The following is a 19,108-nucleotide window of genomic DNA, read 5'->3' as shown; positions in this document are numbered from 1 at the left end:
AAGGGAAGTACATTGTGGATATTCTTAGCAGATTTCACATGGAGGACTGCAAACCCATGTCTACACCTATGATCACTAACTGGAAGAAGCTTCACGTTTTTTATCCCGAGTTGGTGGATCCTACTCTATACAGACAGCTGATTGGTTGTTTGATGTATTTGGTCAACACTCGACCAGATATATGTTTTGTAGTTAACACTACGAGTCAGTTCATGTGTGAGCCCAGGAGAGTGCACTGGGTGGCTGCAAAACACATTCTTTGTTATTTGCAGGGGACTGTGGATTTTGGTCTGGATTATAGACAGGGTGATGGAGTGAGACTAGCAGGGTACACGGATTCAGATTGGGCAGGTTGTGCTTCAAATAGGAAGAGTGCTTCCGGGTGTTGTTTTGGGTTGGGTTCGGCAGTTGTGTTGTGGATCAGCGAGAAACAATAGTCAGTTGCATTGAGCTCAGCTGAGGCGGAGTATATGGTTGCTAGTTTGGCTAGTTGTGAGGCCATATGGCTTCGCAAGATGTTGTTTGGTTTATTTGGTCAGGCATTGAGACCTTCAGTAATTTACTGTGATAATTAGAGTTGCATAAAACTCATGGAGAATCTACTTTTTCATGAGAGGTCAAAGCATATTGAGATCAAGTATCACTTCATTAGAGACTATGTCCAAAAGGGAGCTGTCAAGCTTGAGTACATTTCCACAAATGAGCAGGTAGCGGACATTTTCACCAAAGCCTTACCACGAGGCAAGCATGTCTACTTCAGAGACAAGATGGGAGTGTTGAGGAAAACTTTCCTCAGTAATAGGGAGTGTTAAAATTTGGGTACCAGAGGATAAGTGGTTCCCTAAGGCTTTGATCTTTGGCTTAGGGAAAAGTGTCCAAAATTATTTGTACTTTTCTTCTAAAGTGACTTTATAAGTGGTAAAGTTACATTCTAATTTAAAAATGACTTTATAAGTGGTAAAGTTACATTCTAATTTAAAAGTGACTTTATAAGTGGTAAAGTTACATTCTAATTTAAAGGTGACTTTATTAAAGTCAATGAATAATTAGAAAGTGAAAAAGTGACTATGGAAATAAAAGGCTAAGTGGGTCTTTATTTAAATGGGTGAGTTAAAAAATAGAAAGTGAGAATTAAATGCACATTTATTCTCATGCCTAGATCTAAATGAATCTCAGCCATTAGATCTTAAGGTAACCCAAAAGGTCATTTAGAGAATAAAAGGAGGAGAAGAGGAAAAGATCAATTCATTCTTTCATGAGCATTTGAGAAAAAGAGAAGAGAGAGCAAGGAGAAAATTTCTGAATAGTGACGAAGTGAAGGAGAGCAGCAAGAAGACATTTCAACAAATCTGGGCAGCAACATTTATTGACACGCATCCCAAGGCAAAATCGTACAACAGGAGAAAGGCACAGAAATCGAGAAAGAGGGACAACACAGAAATCGAGGAAGAGGGACAATAGCAAGGGCACAAATTTCGAGGCAACCGTACTGTTGAATTCCATATGGAAGTCACTACTGACTTGCCTTCAAGCCTAGGCACCACTTCCCAGACTTTGCTCTTAATGATAGAGGCATACTCCTCCACCATAGCCTCACCTAATTCATTGTAAATATCTCATAGGTGACTTGGTCAATAGCTCAAGGGATTAGCTCAGTTGGTTGTCATAACTGTTGTTGGGCATTTTGCTAGTTTCGTGCTAGTAGGTGTCTGGCTTGAATCCCCTTTGGTTAGCTGCACTAGCATACACCAATGGATTTACTTGGGATGCTATCCTTAGGTTTCCTAGCAAGGTTTACCTCAGAAAAAATGACTTGGTCAATAAAGATTGCTTAACTAACTTTATATTTTATTTTATTGGCCCAATAAACTTGTTCAAAGATAACCAAACTACATCAATTTGTACTTCTAAAAATACCTACTACAATATAGAATATAGAGCATACATTTCGACAATCTCTTTTCTGAGTACTTACATCCTTCTTGTGTTTTTGTGTGAGTATTGGCATTGTTGTGACTGCTCAATGATTATATTCAATCTCAAATTCCCAATGGACTTATTCCAAATATGTCTTATATCTGTAATTTATCCATTTTATATGTTATCAAACTCATTGTATAAATATTTCATAGTTGATTGGGCAAAGATGATTACTGTCCACTTAGAATAACTTTGATATTTCATTTTATTTTGAAGCTTTACAAATGCCTCTTTCATTCTTATTGTAAACAATATCCCAGGATAAGAATGGATCATCAATTTCTTCATCAACCCTCATCGATGTGAACTCCAAGTGGTTTGTATCATATCACCTGGAATCATATATGAAAATCATTCAAATATTGTTTTTAGTCCCAAAAACTTCTGAGAATGGAAAATGTTTCAAGTTTTTCCCCGACACAATTCTCAGAAGGATCTCTACTGCTACATGTGTACTCTCTAATGAATTCCTGAGCCCATATTTTATTGCCTTTGCCAATTCTGGAAGCTATACACTATAGGAGGAATGACTGTGCATTTCAAAGTGGTTTTATTGATTTCTTGTGTCTCGCTCTATAATGTTCTAACTAGAGAATTTTACAGTGTAATATCAAAACATGAACTAGCTACAACAAAATATGGCATGCACAATCTGAAATACAAACATGCAATTAAAAATCAAAACTCCATTGAGCAGGAATAAAGTAGATGAGCCATTTTGTTAAATTTCCATTCAAAATATGGGTACAATGGGATGGATTGTGTGCACTTGGGCTTGCTATAGCAAGTAAGCAATACCCAGGTGAAAGCAAGTGAATTTCTCCCCTCGAAAGTGGGTAACTTTGGCTGTGCGTTTTATCCAGAAATTTTTGCAACTGCTGCTGGAGGCAACCTATGATTTGGGGCCTCAAAACTCCTCCAAAAATTCTGCAAAATTAGAGATAAGATTCTTGATACCAGACCAACAAGACCCAAAAATGTTTTGGGCTAATTTCGACCTCTCAAAATTACCCAAAATTGGTGTGAATTCTTCTTTCACTGTTTTTGCGTCCCACCTAGTGAGTAGCTGTTGGTTTACTCCTGATTCCTCCCTCCAAATGGATGGAAAAACTCTGAAATTCCCCCTCGGAAATTTAGGCCAAAATCCCTGCCCAAATTAGCTTTCCCTTTCTGCAATTCTGGCCCACGTATTTCCGCCCAGAAACTACTGCTCAGGTCTTAGGAAGGATGAATTTGGCTCTCCTTGTAGTAGTGGTTTCCAGCTCTGCAACTTACCTCAAAACCTTGTCCTCCCCCATGGATTATTTCTCCAAATTCTCTAGCTTAAACTACCCTGTAAACCCCTCAACTCAGTGGTACCAATTTCTGGCCTTGCGTCCCCCTGGAAGCTTGAACTAGCTGAGAAAATGGTTGAACAGGCTTACAGTAATCAACAATGAATTCTCCAATCAGCTCAAGAATCTGTCCTAGGGTGACACTCTTAGTTCACCGAAAGAGAGTTGGGATTTTCCACTTGGAAATCCCTGTTCTAAACAACACTACTTAACTTGGCTAAATAGCTCAAGTGAACTCTCAATTTAAGATGCACAATCAAGGAACCCCCAAAATGAGCTTGCTTTTCCTTTTTATAGTTATTGCCCCTTCTCTTCCTTATGGGCCCTACTAATTCGAACCCCCTTGTGCATTTCCCTCCTTGTGGATCAAATTCCTCCTAAGAGTTCGATTTCCCTCTTTGTGTGGCCACCACAACCAACCAACCTTTTAATTTTTCATTTTCTTATAAGGCGGCCTTCCTTTCTTTCGCAAAAATTAATTTAAGCTTCCTAACCCCTTTTCTCCTAAGTCCAACGCCAAAATACTTAACAAGTATCAAAATTGCAAAATTGGGAATTCAGCTTAGCCAGATTTATTCGTTAGGGACATGATAGTCCTCCCCTTCCAAATGTTTCTTGTCCTCATCAACTAAAGTGTTGGATGTTGCAAAATTTTCTCTCCCTCCCATTCGACATCCTTATATGGCAAGTCTTTCCATCTCACAAGGAATTCCCTAATAGTCCTACTCCTAAGCTTCCTTTCCCTCTCCTGCAAGATAGCCTCCGATGTCAAAACCAAGTGCCCCTCATCATCCAGGGGTGGTAGCTTTGTAGTAGCTGTCACCTGCTGCCCCAAAGCCTTTTTCAGGCATGAAACATGAAAAACGTTGTGCACCTTGCTTCCTGGTGGAAGCTCCAGCTCATACGCTACCTCTCCTACCCTCTTGGTCACCCTGTATGGTCCATAGAAGCATGGTTTGAGCTTTTCAACTCCCTTCTACTTCAGCGTGGACTGCTTATATGGCTGAAGTCTCAAAAAACCAAGTCCCCCACCTCAAATTGCCTCTCTACTCTTCCCCTGTTTGCATACAACTTCTGTTGGTTCTGGGCAGTGTGCAAGTTATCCTTGAGAGCTCTAAGGATGTCTTAGCTCTCCTATATCCAATCCTTCGCCCCTGGGGCCCAACTGTCTCCAAAGACCATGTCAACAAAAGTTAGTGCATCATAACCATATAGAGCACGAAAGGGTGACATACCTATGGACATGTGATACATGGTGTTGTAGCAATACTCCCCAAGGTGCAACCACTTTACCCATGCTCTCTATTGCTTGGTCACATAGTTGCACAGGTAGCTCTCCAACCACTTGTTCACATCTTCGTCTGCCTATTTGTTTGGAGGTGGTAGCTTGTGCTAGGGGTATGCTTTATGCCTACAAGGCGAAACAACTCCTACCAAAATCCTCCCATAAATTTGTTGTCCTAGTCACTAAAAATTGTCTTGGGCAGCCCATGCAGCTTGAACACCTCTCTGAAAAATAACTTGCCCACCTATGAGGCTGAGTATTTGGCTGGAATGACGAAGAAGTGGGCGAATTTTGTCAATCTGTCAACCACCACATAGATGCAATCTCACCCTTATATTGCTGGCAACCCAGTGATGAAGTCCATCGGTATACTCTCCCATTTCCTCTTGGAAACAGGAAGAGGTTGTAGCAAATCCGCCAGATGAATGTTCTCCCCCTTTTTCCTCTGGCAGACATCACACTCTCGAACATGCTTCAAGACATCCTCTTTAAGACCTCTCCAAGTGAAACACTCCCGAATGGCCCTGTAAGCCTTTAGGAACCCTTGGTGCCCTGCCAATGGTGAATCATGAGCTGCGTGAAAATTATTCCCCCTCAACTGTGATCCCGGTACCAAATAGATGTTGTCTTTGTAATAAATAGCGTCATCCATCACCCAGTACCTATCATCCCCATGAGTACCATCTAATATCTCACATGCCTGTCGATCCTTGGAGTACTCCACCAATAGTTGCACCTTCCAATCCTGGGTGATATCCATCAAAGAGAGTGTCGCAAGCCTCCGTGATAGTGCATTAGCCACTATGTTCTGCTTTCCCTTGACATACTTGATCTCAAAGTCATATGCTTGGATCTTACTGACCCATTTCTACTACCTCTCCTATAAGTTCTACTGCTCCAAGAAGAATCGAAGATTGTTGTGGTCAGTCTTCACCTTGAACCTATTTCCAACCAAGTACTATCTAAACTTAGCCAACGCATGCATCATGGCCAACATCTCCTTGTCATAGATGGAGTACAACCTCTCATGTGGATGGAAATTCCTACTCTCAAATGCTATAGGATGCCCCCCCCGCGTTAGAAATGCCACAACTCCCTCTCCAGATGCATCACACTCCATAACAAATGGTTGTGAGAAATCTGGTAGGGCTAAGACAGGGCAACTGCTCATCACCCTCTTGAGGCGCTCAAAGGCTCTTGTGCATCTGTCCACTCAAAACCCTCCTTTGTGAAATTTGTGAGGTGTGCTGCTAGCTGGGAAAACCCCTTCATGAACCTCCTGTAATATTTGCATATGCCCAAGAATCCCCTCAACTCCATTACAATCCTGGGCGTAGATCAATCCAAGATGGCCCTGATCTTCTCCTAGTGTAACCATACTCCAGACTCCCCGATCACATGTCCAAGGTATAACATCTCTATCAGTCCAAACTCACACTTAGACATTTTCGCATGCAATTGTTGCTCCTCTAGTATGCGTATTACCTCCTTTAAGTGTTGGAGGTGCTCCTTCCATGTCGTGCTATAAATCAGAATGTCATCGAAAAAACAAGGACATATCGCTGTAATTGCTTACAAAACACATGGTTCATGCAAGAATGGAATGTGGCTGGTGCGTTGGTTAGCTGAAAATGCATCACCAAGAACTCGAAGTGTTCGTAATGGCAGCGGAAGGCGGTCTTGGGGATGTCCTGCTCCCTCACTCGGATCTGGTGGTACCTCGAGCGCAAGTCTATCTTAGAGAAGTACTTGGCTCCTCTATGCTCATCAATGTGTGGAATGGGATACTTGTTCTTCAACGTCTTCTTGTTAAGGGCCCTGTAGTCTATGCACATGCGAAGGGTCCCATCCTTCTTCTTCACCAACACCACTGAAGAAGTGAAAGGACTCGAGCTAGGCCTGATGTGCCCCAACTTCAACAACTCCTATATAGTGTTAGTTTTTGTAGCGTTGGGTGTGTTCTAGCCACGAAATTTGGTGGAGAGGCTATAATATATGAGATCTCCAAAACCCAGAAATCTTTTTTGGAAATTCCGCCTAGAAGTGTCTCGATTAGATTATTAAACGATTTTTAAATATTTCCTAAGTCTAAACTTAGGGAATATGATTAATTAATCAATATTAATTGAGATAAAGTGAGAATCATCTAGAAATTACATAGATCGATCCAAAGATGATCCTAACCATTTATTAAGGTTTAATCTTGGTCGTTGCTGCTCCAACAATGGATTATAAGAGGAAGTTGATGTGGTGATGGAGAATACACCAATGCAGATATTCAGTTGCCCAGGCAGTTCGATTTTCTCAGTAGCAGCAACTCAACAGAGAAGATAGAGCCAGAGGGTGAGTAGCAAGTGGAAGAGGAGGGAAGCAGCATTCCAAGAGGAATATTTCCAATTCCCGGAAGAAGCAAAGGAAGGAAAGATGAAATTTGCAGAGGGCCAACATAAGCTCTACGCAAAGGGTGACGCAGGGAGCTCAGTGCAGAGGCTAGGGAGGCAATTTCAGAGGTAGAAAATAGTTGTGGGGTGAGGGAAAATTCTCATGATGTTTTTGTCAGTATTTTCCTCAGATTAGATTTCCAGTTGAACATCTGAGTTATTGTACTCAAAAATTAAAATTGTTGCTGAAGATTAATAATAAAACCCTCAACTGCTGCACTGGTTTTCCCAAGTTGGGTTTTTCCTGGGAAAATTGTCCAAAAATAACTGTGTCAAAATTGTTGTGTGTGTGATATAATTTCTCAGTTTCCAGTATTTTATTTTCCGTAGTATTTTTATGGTGAAAATTGCAATTGTGATTTTATTTGTTGTTTGTCATAGCAAATAAACTACATAATTAAATTTTCAGTTAGAAGAATAATTTCCAGTAGCTGCAATAGATAAAATTTCACATGGTATCAGAGCACAATTGATCAGCCGGAGAGCTCAGAAGCGAAAAGAAGGAATTTCGCTGCTCAGTGTGGGCAGCAGGTCGAAATTCCCAAGGGGCAACGCAATCTTTTTTGCCAGGAGGCCGAATTGCTTGAGGAAGACTGATTTTTCTGAGAGGGGCAGAAAAATTCGATTCTTCCAAAGCAAGTGATTCCAGAGGCAGAGGGAGCAACTCAGATTTTCTTGTTGAGCAGATCTCTAGCTGGACGCAAAGGGTTTTTGTAGCAGTTCGCTAGAGTAGAGCCAACGTCAGGGTGGAAAAGAGGAATAACACACTATAAATTTTTCAGCATAGCCATGGACAAAAGTAACATTCAGGAGACTTCAGATTTGTCTTCTAGATTGGAGGACGAATTTTCTTGCTTAGCAGGATTAGCTTCACAGGGAGTCTAGTATATAGATAGTGGAGCATCAACTCACATGACAGGGGTTAGAGAACATTTCTCTAGCTACAAAGAGGAGCAGATGGACTTCCATATTACTATGGGAAACAAAACGAAATGTATTCTAGTAGGGAGAGGTACTATAGATTTTCAGAGGGAGTCAAGAGCAAGCACCAACGCTATAGATGTTTTGCATGTGCCAGGATTGGGTATGAACTTGATTTCAGTATCCCAGTTACGGGGCAAGGGGTATGATATTCACTTCATAGGGAAGAAAGTGTATGTCAAACACCCAAGCTGGAAAAAGGTAAGACAAATTGAAGTTCGAAGTAACAAATTGTACCGGTTACAAATCAATTCTCCAATGGCACTAATAGGTAGTGACAATAGTAGTGGGAAGGAGTTGAATGAGTTATGGCGTAGGAGAATGGGACATCTACACGATGGAGCACTGAGGATGCTCAGAGAAATGGTAACAGGGGTTCCAGAACTTGGCACGAAACATGATGATGTGTGTATAGGATGCGTACTTGGGAAGTATGCTAAGGAAGCACTTCTAAGAAGTGACAGCAGAGGTGATGGCATGTTAGGACTCATACATTTAGATATTTGCGGCCCAATGTGCACTAGAGCTCTCAGCGGTGCTGAATATTTCGCCACCTTTATTGATGACCATTCCAGGAAAACTTGGATCTACTTCTTGAAGACTAAGGATGAAGCCTTCGATCATTTCATATAGTTTAAAGCTTTCGTGGAGAATGCGATAGGGAAGAAGATCAAGGTGCTTTGCTCAGATAATGGTGGGGAATATATTGATAAGGGCTTCATAGATTTCTGTGCAAGGAAGGTATCAAGAGAGAATGGACAACTCCATATAATCCATAGCAGAATGGTTTAGCGAAGTAGAAAAACATAACCATTGTTGGAGCTGCAAAGGCTATGTTATATGACCAAGATGTACCCAGATTTCTATGGGAAGAAACATGTAACACGATAGTATACATTCAGAACAGGACTCCTTATAGAGCATTGGGGAAGAAAACACAAGAAGGAATCTTCACAAGGAAGAAGCCAGAAGCTAGCCACTTCAAAATTATTGGTAGCATTGCTTATTGCCACGTGCCAGATGATAAACGGACCAAACTGGATTAGACTACCATTGGGTACAGCGAAACCTCAAAGGCATACATAATCTACATTCCTAGCAATAGGAAAATTGTAGTAAGGCGAGACATGAACTTCATGGAGGACCGAGCTTTCAAAAGATCTCGTGTGATGCTTGCAGGTGATCAGAATCAGTTAGCAGAAGCTCCTTTGGTCTAGCAACAGGGGCAACTAGTGGGACAAGCAGGAGGATAGTCACACGGATCAAGTATTGTGACCAGTACTAGTATTTCCTCAGGTGCAGGAAATCTGGGGAGTTCTCAACAGATGGAGCAACAGAGACAAGATGAGGAGGAGTTGGTAGAACCTCACATGACTAGTGGTCGAGCCAGCAGAGAGGTTCTTCAAACATTGAGAGATACAAAGGAGTTTATTGGAACTCCTAGGACGAGCAAAAGACAACGTAGGCAACTTGACAGGTACTAAGAATTGGTGGCTCAGGTTGCAGAACCTTCCAACTTTTAGGAGGCCGTGCAGCATCAGGTGTGGGTAGATTCCATGGTAGAAGAGTATAGCTCTATCATGACGAATGATGTTTGGGAGGTAGTGCCAAGGCCAAAAGACAGATCAATTGTAGGTTTTATATGGATCTATAAGATCAAATATGCGGCAAATGATAGTGTTGAAAAGTACAAGGCTAGGTTCATGGCAAAGGGGTGTGCACTAAAATAAGGGATATATTATGAGGAGACCTTCGCCCTAGTTGCCAGATAGACTTCTATCCGGTCAGTTATATCTCTAGTAGCTCAGATGGGATGGATGATTCACCAGATTGACATCAAGACAACCTTCTTGAATGGGGTGATAGAGGAATAAGTGTACATAACAACCAAAGGGCTTTGAGACTTATGAGACGTGCACTCATGTGTGCAGATTGAAGAAAGTTGTATACAGACTCAAGCAGGCTCTTAGGACATGGCATGGTAGTATTGACAGCTACTTGCAGCAGATGGGATTCGTCAAGGGTGACGCAGTTCCCAACCTTTATTATTTGATGGTAGAGGGTGTGCCACTAATTCTAGTTTTGTATGTGGATGATCTCTTTTTGACAGGATCGTCAGGGCTCATAGAGGAATGCAATAGAAACTTGGCAGTCGAATTTGACATGAAGGATTTGGGGTTGATGCACTATTTCCTAGGATTGGAAGTGTGGTAGAAGGATGGGGAGACCTTCCTTGGGCAAGGGAGATATGCTACAGATATTCTGAAGAGGTTCAAAATGCAGGATTGCAGACAATTGTCCATGCCCATGATCACCAACTAGAAGAAGATAGATGCATCAGATGACAAGGATGTTGACCCCACCTTGTATAGACAACTTATTGGGTCTCTCATGTATTTGGTCAACACTAGGCTAGATATCTGCTTCGCAGTCAATACCCTTAGTCAGTTCATGGTAGAGCCGAAGAGGGTACATTGGGCAGCAGCGAGGCATATTCTGAGGTATATTCACGGCATAGTCAAGTATGGGTTGAGATATACTCGAGGGGATGATGTCAAACTTTGTGGGTACACAGATGCAGATTGGGCAGGCAGTTTAGTGGACAGGAAAAGTACCTCCGGGTACTGCTTCAGTGTTGGATCAGGGATGGTTTCTTGGTGTAGCAGGAAGCAGAATTCAGTAGCACTGAGCTCTGTAGAAGCAGAGTATATGGCATCCATCACAACTACATACAAAGCTATATGGCTTCGAAAGCTGCTAGTAGGCTTGTTCAGGCAGAGGATGGAGGCGACCAATGTCTATTGTGACAATCAGAGTTGCATAAAGCTCTCTAAGAATCCAGTGTTTCATGATAGGTCGAAGCACATCGATATTCAATGTCACTTCATCGGAGGTTGTGTACAACGTGGAGTAGTTCGGCTACAATATGTTCCCACAGAAGAGCAGGTTGCAGATATACTCACGAAAGCTCTAGGGAGAGCTAAGTTCGTCTATTTTAGAGAATAGGTGGAGAACCCGTTTCAGTACCAGGGACAGGCTATTTTGGATGCTTTTTAGTTGCAGATGTTGCAGTTGCAGAAACAACAAATGAGAGGGAGATGAGTGCAGATGTAGTGTTGGAAGTGTCAGCAACAACACAAATGCAATGTATATCAGAGTTGCGCAGTGGTTGGTGAGCAGATGGCCAGACCTCAACAACGTGACAGGAGATGGTTTAGAGACAGGTAGCTACTACAGGTTGTGCAGTAGCACTAGAACACATTCCTCACTAAGAGGGAGTGTTAATTTTTGTAGCATTGGATGTGTTCTAGCCACGAAATTTGGTGAAAAGCCTAGAATACATGAGATCTCCAAAACCCATAAGTCGTTTCCAGAAATTTCCCCTAGAAGTGTCTCAATTAGATTATTAATTGATTTTTAACTATTTCGTAAGTCTAAACTTAGAGAATATGGTTAATTAGTCAGTATTAATTGAGATAAGGTGAGAATCATCTAGAAACTCATATAGATCGATCCAAAGATTATCCTAGCCATTGATTTTAATCTTGGTCGTTAGTGCTCCAACAGTGGATTATAAGAGGAAGTTGATGTGGTGATGGAGAATACACCAGTGCAGATACTCAGTTGCCGAAGCAGTTTGATTTTCTCAGTAGCAACAGCTCAACATAGAACATAGAGCTAGAGGGTGAGTAGAAGGTGGAAGAGAAGGGAAGCAACATTCCGGGAGGAAGATTTTCAGTTCTTGAGAGAGGGAAAGGAAGAAAGGCTGAAAGTTTCAGAGGGCCAGCGTAAGCTCTGCACAGAGGGTGATGCAGGGAGCTCGGCGCAGAGGCTAGGGAGGGAATTTTGGAGGAAGAAAATAGTTGTGGGGTGAGGGAAAATTCTCACGATATTCTTGCCAGTATTTTCCTCAGATTAGATTGTCAGTTGAGCATCTAAATTATTGTACTTAGAATTGTTGCTGAAAATTAATAATAAAACCCTCATATGCTGCACCATTTATCCCAAGTTGGGTTTTTCCAGGGACAATTGTCCAAAAATAACTATGTCAAAATTATTATATGTGTGCTAGAAATTAGAATTTCTCAGTTTCTGGTATTTTATTTTCCGCATTATTTTTATGGTGAAAATTGCAGTTGTGATTTATCATTTTATTCATTGTTTGCCATAGCAAATAAACTACATAATTAAATTTTCAGTTAGAAGAATAATTTCCAGTAGCTGCAATAGATAAAATTTCACATATAGCTCTCTCAATCTCATCCCGATATGCCTTGGGATGTCTATAGGGAATCACAGTGACTGCATGTACTCCCTCCTCCAACTCAATGGTGTGCTCGAATCCTCTGTTCGGTGGTCTGCCTGGTAGAATCTATCTAAATACTGCCTAATGCTTCTCCAAGACAACCAATATGTTCAGATGTGTTTGTTGCTTTGGTCCCCCTATCTCTGAAATCCTCAACTCTACAACCAAAGCTATGTCATGATGCCCCAAGTTAGCCTCCATCCCGTGCGCTGATACTCTTTGAGGTGGATATGAGTACATGCATCTCAACACCACTAGCTTCCTGTCCGGGCTCATGAACTTTATCTCTAACTTCTTCCAATCTGTAGTGACACTTCCCAAAGAATACAACCACTGAACTCCCATCACTACATTGGTGTCTGAAACGTCCACCACAAAGAAGTTATCTGTCATCGAGTAGTTTACCATGGTCACTGTCATGATGGGAACATATCTCGTACACTGCATGGTTTTATCCCCCGGCACCAACATTGAAAATCCCTCAAATGTCTCGATTTGAATGCCTCGCCTCTCAATCAACTGCGCGTCAATAAAATTGTGGGTAGCCCCACTGTCCATGAGCACTGACATTCTTTTCCCCTGTACAGTGCCCCAAATCCTCAGTGTCAAATACTTTAGAACTCCTTGAAGTTAAGCAATAACCCCTCCATTGGGTAGAAACGCCCCTCTGGTAGGTGGAGGCGGTGGTCCTCCTCCTCCAGTGTCTTGAGGTTCGCCCATCTCCTGTGTGTGGGTCCTACTCTATCTCCTCCTCCTCAGCCTCACTATCCGAAAACACCTCAATGTAGTGGGACTTGCCCTTGTCACATCGATGCCCTGGTGTCCATGGCTCCTGGCATGTGAAACACAATTTCCTCCTGCTAAGGTCCCTCCTGGTCTCGATCTAGCACTCCTCTCCGTGTCCACTACTTTTGCGAAGGCCTAGTGTTCTTTCCTTTCTGTGGGAAAGTGGGTCTAGTGGGTGAAGGAGCTCTCGTCTTTGGAACGACATCTAGCGTGTCCCAAGCTCGACTAATGGTGTCCTGCAATGAAACTGGCTTGTACACATGCACCCATCCTCTCAGTGGCTCGACCAACCCCTCTACGAACAACATAATTAGTCTCGCCTCTAAAATGTTTAAGACCATAATTGCGAGTCTTTGGAACTCAGCTATATAGGCCTCTACGCTGCTTGTCTGCGTCAGGTTAGCCAACTCCATGAAGTGCAACTCTGAATCTTTCCAGTCAAACCTATCCACTGTCGAAGAATCTAGGGCAATTAGGTGTAGTGTGATTCTTCTTGACTTGATAACAATTTGTGAAGCACTTTTACAATTATTTTAGCTTGATCTTCTTCTTATTATTAGTGTGTATGTTTCATCAAACTGTTACCAAAAACATAAAGACAAGAACACAAATGTCGGCTCTCTTCCAGGGCCAAAACCTCTCTCTCTTAGAGAGGAAAACCCTTTGGTAAGTTTGTCTTATTGAAGCTTCTTATTGATCACTGCCAAACCCTAGACCCTTGACTATGATATCCTCCAAGCACAAGTCAAGTCCTTCCTCTATTCTGCACTTTGTTTCCGGCACATAGACTTCCTCCTTCCGACACTTTGCTTCCCAACACTTTGTCCTCCTTCTTCTATCTTTGTCTAGAGATAGTTCTTGCTTATGTGAGATTCTTGATGTGATATGCTTCCTCTTTACTTAGAGATGATCTTCACTCATGAAGACACCCTTCCCTTGATCCAACGAGGTTCTTCTTGAGATAGGTTTGCAAACTGGTGTAACTGAACAACAACCCTAGTTTTGCTACGTGTGGTAGGAACCCTAGAGAATTAGGGCTCTTTTCCTTTGCTAGAGAGAGAGGCTCCTTCGCTAGACTTGGGAGGCCTTGTAGACTTGATTTCTCACCCAAACAATGATAATTCATGAACTGTTCTCTAGCTGCTGTTATGTCGCAGATTTGCCTTACTTTTCTTCGCACGTGTGACTGTTTCTAGCCCTAGAAACAGTCCCCTACACTTCGGTCTTCTTCCTCCTTTCTTCGCTTGTCTTGGAGACCCTTAGACTTTCCTTTTACCTTCACTTTCTTGACTTCTACCTTCACTAATTTCAAAGCTTGATTGATGGACGTTGAGAGGGAGCGGACAACCTCTATATATAGAGGACTGTCCCTCCTTTAGGCCGACTTGAGCCCGACTAACTATCCTTAGGCCGACTTGTCTATTTCTTCATTATTTTCTTCGTTTTACTTCATTTGGAGGACGTTGCTGCATGGAGAGGACTTGGACTTTGCTTGGAGGTATTCCTTTGACCTTTATACTATTTTATACATAGTGTAACATGCCCTCTAAGGGTCTTACATAAATACTTTGACTTTTGACTTCCTAGAAGCACTTAAACATGTGCTTGACCTACTTCAATGAGCAAGAAACTCATTGACATATATTATAAAAATAATATTTCTTTTCTTGAATAAATACAAATATCAAAAGTACATTTATGAAGACCGAACCTAGTTACACTTTCTTCAACATCCACCAGCCTGCGAGTGAATTTGGTATAAGAAGTGATGGAAGCATGCCTGAATGTGATTAGCCCATGGTACCACCACTCCTGTGCATCCTCCTCAAGATGTAGCGTGGCAAATCAGATGGAATTTGTGTCCCTCATTGGGTTCATATTAAGATATGTATCTAGCTTCTGAACCTAAGCCCTCGTTGTACTCCTGGCTGACCCATCAAAACTAGGAAATGTCACCTCCTTGCCAAATTTTGATTATCCCAACTCTGGTACTGTTGCCCTCCTCTGGATGAAGTTCCATCCCCCTTGTACTTCTCCTTTAGATGACAATAATCTACAAAAGTGAGGGTCCTCTTGACTCTGGGGTCCAACGCCTCATACTCATCAATCCCATCCGCGAAGGATCTAATCAACTTAGTGAAGTGATCAACCCCTCTCTCATGCTCTGGCTCCTTAGTAAAGCATGGCATGGTAGATCTGTTGGTTTGGCCATACTTATGAGTGGGTTGCTGGTTTGTGCATTGATGTATGTGGTGGCTCTCCACTCTTGTCTGAGAGCCCCCTTCTCCATCATTGGCTCCTCCTTGGGGTCCCCCATGCATGTTTTGTAACTGGAGCTCCATCATTTGTCTCATCATCCCCATCATTTGCTGGCAATATTTTAAAACTAGGCTAGTTTGACTCGGACTTGGCTTGGTTGACCGAGCCATACACTTGCCCGGACCGACTAGGTCAATTATCCAGTTCGGTGACTAGCCTATTACCGAAATGGCTGGAGCGATCGAGCCTGACTTAAACTGGATAGCCTCAGTGGAAGGAAAAAAAAGGTGGGCTAGGCAGACTTGAAAGCATTTTTTTTTTGTTTAAAATATTTCCTAGCTCCTCTACCCCTCTCCCACGCCTATAAAGGTGATCCGACCCCCCATATTTCCTCATGTTAATCTAGGTTGTCATTGATATCAATTTGGCATTGGCAAATATTCTTGACATGCCAGAGGATGACTATAACTCATGTTTGATAAAGATGTCAAGACACCTTGATGATCTAGAAGCTCTTGATGTCTCTTAATGACTTATGTGACATACACATGATGACATGTCCTACCTCCAAGGATCTTGATGAAAAACACATGATGACATGACAAACCTCTGATAATGTGAAGTCATAATCCTTGATGACCTTACCTCTGGTGATCCTAATAATGGAAGACTACATGATGTAGCATATGTTTGATGACATATCATTTATGATATGGTGACCCTATGATGAAGAAGGCAAGGGCATGTTGAAGCAGGCAAATGACCCTGCCTCCAATTCTGCACCAATAAATAACCAATCACATTAAAAAATATTTTTTACTACCTTAGAGGCAGAGTTTCTCTATGAGACCTTCACCATCCTTTAGAGCATATTTTTAGCTTTCCAATGAGCTATTACTTGGCCCGAAACTCTAAATAATTTGGGAGATATTGATTTTTGAAGTTAGTAATATTAATATGGTCCTTGAGCCAACCTGTGCTAGGCCTCTCATGTCGGCCTCCTTCAAATAGACGTGTCCCTTCAGATTTTAAGCGAAATCACTATATATATACAGTTCAGACTGCATTTCTTATCATCAATTTCAGTGATCATTTCAGAGAAGGAGCGCAAAACTCAGATTAAAAGCACAAAAGGCCGAGGATGACAGAGAAGACATTATTGTTTGGGCAAATCACTGTTTTGGTTTTCCGTGATTGATTGTTGGGATAAACAGTACTACAACAAACCCGTGACAGAGAATTCCAACACTGAGAAGGATTTTTGAAGAAATATTTGGGGTATATTTGAGATCAAACAAGGAATTTGATAGTAACCCGTGACAGAGAATTCCAACACCAGTGTTGAAGAACCTCGAACCTACAGTTCTGTGAAAGATCATACTTCGGACTAGTGGGACATACATATAGCTCGAATACACCTTTGAAGGGCCAGTGCTCAAATTTGTTGGAGGGCTCAGTTAAGTAAGAGAACTACAATATTACAGCCAAGACAAGTCTCTTATAATATCTCGGACCTGTGGACAAGACTTTGACCTGTGGTATGTGAGTAGTCTACCTGTGGAGGAGACTTATGCTCAGAAGCTCGGACATAGCAGAAGGAAGCAAGGATTGTCTTTCTTCCACTTCAGATCGTGGTTCTACTTGGGACAGTCACAATTGCAGAGGCTCGGAACAATAGATTCCTCCTACTTCAAGCTTCAGACCTCAAGAACAGACTTTACCTCAGACCTGTAGCTTAACGTGTGGACAATCAACAGTGGCCCCAGAGTTTTAATCTTTGCCTCAAAGCTGGAACTTGTTACTAAATATCAGGACCCATTGTAGTCATTTCAAATATTTATGATTACTTTTGGAACAACGTTGTGATCCTAATCCTTCTCTGCAAAAGTACTGTATTGTTTTTGTACAATATCAACATTTTAAGAGGTTGATTGGCAAACTTCTCTTAAAGCATTTATGATCTGAAGATTATATTGGAGAAGTTAAAGACACTGATATTTGTACACTTGGAGAAGAAGACCAGCTGTGTTAAAACACCATCAAAGGCAATCTTGAAGCAACCATCTTGAAGATAGACCTTGAAGTAGTTGTTGAAGTTCTTGTTAGAGTAGCTTTGTTGTGCATAACCTACCAAAGCTAGAGAGAAGACAATCCTTGGAGTTGACTTTGAAGGGTTCCTTGAAGCATCCATTAGAGACATTTTGAAGCTTCCTTGGGAATATTTTTGAGCTGTACTTGGAGCAACCTTTGAGGACATTTTGGGCTATATACTTATGTTGAGAAGCATACTCCACCATATATCTTGAGCAGATCTAGAAACTTGTTGAAGTCACCTTGAAACAGCTGTTCTTGGAGCCATCTGAAGACACCCTTGGAGAATTCTTGGGGCAACATAGAGAAGCTGATCTTGGAAAGATTATTGAAGACCATAATGCATTGAAGTCATCATGAGGTGACCTTGAAGAAGCTTTGTTTGGGTAACATGAAGAGCAATGGTGACACCTTTATGTGAAGAACAAGGTCGTCATTGATGACATGACGTGGAGACTAGGAGATTGAAGATCGGAAGCCGTGAAGTATGACCAAATACATCTTGACGAAGTAAAGTAAGGGTTGGAGCCCAAGAGCTTGGAGCCTTGAAAAGACAAGGTTGGTGCCTTGGAGGATAGGGTTGGAGCCCTAGAGGATCAGAGTTCTCAAGAAACCAGGTTGGAGCCTGAACCAGATATAGGGTTGGAGCCCTTGAGGTTGGTGCCTCAAAATTGACAAGGTTGGTGCCTTGGAAAGTCCAAGTCAGTGCTTGGCACATTACAGGTTGGAGCCTGGGGAATTGAAGATCGGTGTCTTCATCTAGGGTTGGATCCCTACATATATTGTACTTGATTTATTGTAAAGAAGAAATTAATAAAAGCATTTATTCTTATTGTTCATTTTGTGTTCTAAATAAAAGTGATCTAATTGGTAAAATCAACAATTGAAAAGAAATAGTGATTCACCCCCCTTCTCAGTATTTCCAACACCTCACAACTATCTCATTGCATTTGTGTGAGCCTTTGTGAGGAGTTTGTGAGCAGTTGGAGTTGGCTTTTGGAGTAGCATTGAGGAGGTCTGACTCCGATTCAGAGTCTGAGCCAGATGATGTTGCCTTGTCTAGCAGTAGTGACTAGTGATCACTAGATAGTATTCTATATTAGTGACTTGTAGTCCTGTAGTTGTATTGTTTTGTTGTAGAAGCCATTTAGAGTCTCCTTGGTTATGTTTTTTTGTTCTGATCTCTATATATTACATGTATTGGACATTGCGCTGGGTGCCATTTTGATATAATAGATATATTCACGAGAATACTTTGATCATATGTTGTCTACTCTCTATTATTCTAAAGCTTTGAGTTTGGAAACATGAATGAAAATCTTTAAAAATATGTTTTCATAAAAAATTAAATATCTAATGTACTTTTTACAAAGTCCGAGTCATTGGAATCAACTAGTCTGAGTCGGAGTTGATCCTCGGCCGGTTCCGAGTCCGAGTTCGAGTTTTAAAACTATGTTTGTTGGTTCGATCTCACCAGTTCCTCTAATAAGGGGTCACGTCCACCCTGTCTAGGCTGCTCATCACCACAGTGATCTCCCATGAAATCTCTAGTGTTTTCGAGCTTTGTGTCTAAAAAGTACTCGGGCTTGTCCCCTCTACCATGACCCCTTTCTCTACCTCTGCCTCTATCTCTGGGTCTATATAC

The 19,108-nt window shown here is 41.7% G+C and overlaps 1 protein-coding gene across 1 annotated transcript in view; it reads left to right on the top strand.

Moving 5' to 3' along the window:
• Positions 1-19,108, top strand: part of LOC149226658 (uncharacterized) — a 230,011-nt gene that overhangs the window by 35,367 nt on the left and 175,536 nt on the right. The gene's annotated exons all lie outside the window — the stretch shown is intronic.

Source organism: Pinus tabuliformis, chromosome J, assembly GCF_031772625.1.
Source record: "Pinus tabuliformis cultivar Carrire ecotype Pingquan chromosome J, CPIR1, whole genome shotgun sequence".
Taxonomy (NCBI): Eukaryota; Viridiplantae; Streptophyta; class Pinopsida; order Pinales; family Pinaceae; genus Pinus; species Pinus tabuliformis.
Note: the sequence above shows the minus strand (reverse complement) of the source record. Positions and strands in the feature narration are given on the sequence as shown.